Source organism: Rhea americana, unplaced genomic scaffold (assembly GCF_003343005.1).
Source record: "Rhea americana isolate MKP2758 unplaced genomic scaffold, rheAme1 scaffold_399, whole genome shotgun sequence".
Classification (NCBI taxonomy): Eukaryota; Metazoa; Chordata; class Aves; order Rheiformes; family Rheidae; genus Rhea; species Rhea americana.
The window spans coordinates 154,332-159,143 of NW_028186533.1; positions in this window are offsets into that span (position 1 = coordinate 154,332).

Sequence of the window (4,812 nt, forward strand, 5' to 3'; positions counted from 1 at the left end):
CCCCGCCCGCAGCGCCGCCCCCGGGACCCCGCGGCCCCGAGAGTGCCCGGCCGGACCCTCGTGCCCGGGACCCCCGGCTGGTCCGGGAGTGCCCAGCCGGACCTCTGCCCCGGGACCCCCGGCTGGCCCGGGAGTGTCCAGCCGGACCTCTGCCCCGGGACCCCCGGCTGGCCTGGGAGTGCCCAGCCGGACCTCTGCCCCGGGACCCTTGGCTGGCCCGGGAGTGCCCAGCCGGACCCTCGTTCCCACGACTCCCAGCTAGTCTGGGAGTGCTTTGCCAGACCTGTATTGTGGGACCCCTGCAATCCCTGAATGGTCCAGGAGTGCCTGGTCAGATCCTACAGCCTCAGGACTAGGGCATCCCATGGACCTCCATCCCCTAATCCTCTGGGAGTGCCCAGGTGGACYTCAAGGCCCAGGAATCCCCTGCTGTGCTTGGCCCAGCACAAGAGTTCTCAGCTGGATCCTGAGYCCTGGAGATCCCTGTGCCCTGGGAACACCTTGTTCTGTCCAGGACTYCCAGCCACATGTGCCCAGCCCGGACCCCCATCCATGGGGACCCCTGTCCAGTCCTGCTCAGCCTGGGAGTGCCCAGTCAGATCCTGAAGCCTTGCCCTGCTGGGGATCCCCGGCTCTGCCCTTCCTGGGAAAACCCAGCCTAGCCCTCAACCCTTGCAGATTCCCTGCCCTTCCGGAGACCACATGCCCTGACTGTCTTAGGAACGCCYAACCTGATCCCCAACCCCCTTCACAGCCTGGCCAAGCCCAGAAGTGCCCAACTGAACCTCATACCCCAGGAATCAGAGTACCCTAGGGAGCCCCTCTTCTCCTGTGGACCTCCCACCTGAACTGTCCCAGGAGCACTCAGAGCAGATCCTCACCCCAGGAAGCCTGGCCCAGCCAGGGAGTGCCCAGCTRTGCCCTGTACCCTGGAGATCAGGGTGCCCCAGGACCCCCTGCCCTTCTGGGGACCCTCTACTCTGCCCAGACAGCACCCTGAGTTCCCGGGACTCCTGAAGACCCTCTGGCCTGTCTGGGTCCTTGCACATGCCTCAGAGACCCTGAGCCCTGARGATGGGGGTGCCCCAGGACACCTTGCCCTTCTGGGAACCTCCATTCCTCTTCAAGCCTAGGGCTTTCAGGAAAAAAGAAAGGGGCTTCTGCCAAAATGAWCTTCCACTTTTGAAAGCAACTCTGTTTTTATATAAAAAATACCTGATTTTTAACTGTGTATTTAAATATCCCACTGCGCTCCAGGCAGCAAAGTGATGGGAAATGTCAGCTAAATGTGAGTGGTTTGGATATGTGTCCTTGACCCACTCCTGCCTGTGTTTTGCTTTCCATCAGTCACCCCAGGGATTTCAGAGGCCAGGAGAGGGTCCCCAAAGAGAAGCAGAGAACGGAGCTTCCAGCTCAGCCTTCCCAGAGACACCCAGGACTAGCACTAGCTCTCCAGGCCACCCCATCATGGGCCTTGGGAGAGAGAGTCAGTCCCAGTCTCCCTGCATGGCCTTGGACAAATCCTTGAGCAGCCTTGTGAGACCGGGACAGCAATCCTTCCTCCCACAGTCTGCTTCGCCTCCAGGCACTGTGAGCTCTCGGGGACAGACAGAGGCATTTCACCATCTGTACGGCATTAGACCTTGAGRCCTCAGTTGTCACTGCAGCCTCTGTGCTCTGCGGCAGCGGAGGATCATAACAAACACCCGCATGCAATTACATCCTTTAAGCATCTCACCCCGAGATCTGTCACCACTTATACGATGCGTGGAGTCCACTCCGTTGTGCAATTATTTTGTCCAAGATCTCCAAGTGAAAACCACAGGGCTGCTGCATAACTGTCCTCTTTGCCAGTAACTAAGTATGGCAGGGTGCAGCCTGGTCCAAGCGGGTCCTGGCTGGGTAGGGAGAGATGGAGCAATGCAGGGACTGGATGAGACCTGTCAGAGGGGTGCTGCCTGGAAAACACTTCAATGACTAAGTGGCATTTAAAAATGTAAGGTGGAAGTGGGGCAGTTCCCTCATGTCCTGGAGCTGCTGGTTCAGTTTCCCAGCTGAGGCCCCACAAAGCAAATGGGAGTTGGATGGAGGCAGCAGGACCTGGGGACTGTAGAAAAGGYCACAAAGGTTCCTACTCACTAATTCTTTCTTCTACAGTAAAAGATGCATCTTCTGCACCTCCACTGCTTTTGGAGCCTGGCATGTATGCACTGTGGTCTGCACACACAGATCGTGCCCTRGAGGTGCAGATCGTTTCTGACCTACCTGCTGTATTTTTCCTGTGTGGTGTATTCTGTGTTTGCAACATTAACCATGTGACCAGCCACAGCACATCTGCCAGTCTCACAAAAAGTCAAAACCTTTTCCCCACACAGTCCYGGAATAAGACCTCAGAGAGAAGCTGAGTTTGTCCTGAGCTGGTAGAAACAAGTAAAGCAGAGGTGGGGATGCCTGAAGCATCACCTTGCTAATGGGGATGGGAAGGAGGAGAATGACCCAGGATACGGTGAATATTTTTGCTGGAAGAGGGACTGGAAGACAGCACAATGCTTCAGCAGGGCRATGGGAGAGAGCATCACGGTTTCGATGCTGGTTGAGAATATGGGCTTCACTCCCAGCCCTGCCGCAGCCTCTCCAAGGACCTCTGCCACTGCCTGCCTCTCTCTGAGTCTCAGGTTCCAGGTGTAAGAAGGGATTTTATAACCTGCACTGCAGCAGACTCCTCTGGAGATGCTTGTGAAGCCTCAAGAAGGCAATCAAGAGGCACTTGAACATCGCATGACTTGAGAATGGGGTGCTCGATTCCCACTCAGCCTTGCTTCCATGTAAATCAGCAATGTTGTTATTCAAATGGCTGCGGTGCCTGCCTGGAGACATGAGGGCAGAGGATTAACCCCTGAACAGGGAAGTGCTGCTGGAAGGAGACAAAAACAGAAGCTGGGGCCTTAGGCAGCCCAAAACACTGCTGGGAGGACCGTGTCGGCATCCTGCAGGTCTGGTGGCTTGTCCCAGCTCTGTGTCTCTTTGCTGTGTGCGCATCTCCCTTTTCCATCTGTGTGTCTCTTCTCCGTCTGCGTGTCCCTCTCCCATGTCCACATGTGCATCTCCCCATCTGTCTGTGCAGCACTGAGGGCTCTGGGAGTCTCTGAAGCTGTTGCTGTTCATGCATCCTTCTGCTCTGCGTGACACTGGGTGTGCAACAGGTGCAGACAGTGCTCTAAATTAAACTGGCCTCACAGGGYGGCATTTTGCAGCCCATCCCAGCCGCTCAGGTCCTGGCCCATTATAAAGGAAACTTCCCTGGTGATGACTTACTCCTTCTGCTTCAGCTTACAGGAGRGTCATGGAAGGACATTTTGGTGTGGGCAAACACAGCTGGGGTGGGTTCCTGATTCAGGGAACCTTCCTCTTGGTTTTCTGCTGTGTTGCTGTCTGGTAAACACCGTCTGCAGCTAAGCCAGCAGTGATTCTGATGAGCAGAGGCAGTAATGGAGCTCTTCTGCTCTCAAGGAGCTGCTGCTGTGATTGAAATGTTCATGTTCACAGGGCAGCAGGCCAGGACACGGCCTCGCCACTGCTCGGAGGGAGGATGCTGGCTCGGCTGCTGCAGGGAGGAACCCTCTGGAAAGTTCCCCAGTCCAATGGAAAGTGCTCTTGGCTGCATCACATTTTGCACATCAAGGATCCGCTCACCTTTGACAGGCCCCTGGGTGTCTGCTGACATGTGTGAGAGATCCCTGCATCGCTCAGACATGCCTCCATGCAAATTAGAGAAAATTAAGTACAGATAGCAAAGGGGAAAGAAGTCTGAGGAAAGSAAGCAGCTGGGCTAAGGCTTGGAGAACTGTTTCCTCTTGAGGGCTCCACCCGAATGGCTGCATGCAGATGCAACATGCCAAAGATGTGATACCTGCCTTGGCCCCATCAAGGACTGCAGGCAATCCCTCCCACTCTTCCTGCATTTTGGCTATAGCAATGAGCTTGTTCATGGCTGATGCTTCCACCTTCCCATCCTGGCTCAAGTTAGACCCAGCAATCAAGGATGTCTGGCTACATCTCCAAGATATCTCTCCCTATCCGCTTACCACCCTCTCCTTGCTTCCTCCCACCCTGCATTCCTGGGAAATGCTCCCAAGAACAGGCCCAAGAGCAGCATAGTTTAGAAAATTTTCCAAGGTCGTAGCTGGTGCAGCTGTGCTGGCAGAGAAACATGAAGGACAGAGCAGCTTTGCCTTGTTCTGTGTGGGGAAGCAGTCTGAAACATGGGGAAACAGGATAGCAGTCCTCAATGTAGACCTTGCTGCCGTGACCCAGCTGGATTTCAGCTTGTAAAGTACAARGTGCTTTGTAGACACTGCAAAATATGCCCGTAAGCAGCCCTGTGGGAGCTGCTTGCTTCTGAGACCACTATTGTTGGTCCAAAGCCTTTGGGAAGTCTGGTTGTCGATACCCCAGAAGGAGCTGGTGCTTCATAAAATGCATGCAACATCTTTACGCAGTAGCAGCTCCCCATCTACCTTGGGCTGAATATTGTTCTGGGCCTCTGCATGCAGGACAGCTCTGGAAAGGTTGAACTGGGTCCATCTAGGCTGATGTTTCATCTTTGCTGGGCCAGTAATGGGCACTTTAGAGAAGGGATGTGAAACTATCATACAGCAATACTCTCACTGGGCCCAATGATGTGTAGCATAGAGCTGATGCTGCTCTCTTAGGGATGTCTCTCCTCTGATGGCTATGGAAATGCTACGGCTGAATGGGTCTGTGGAGAGCAGCACTGGCCAGCATGTGATCCATCTCATCCACTGCCAGTCA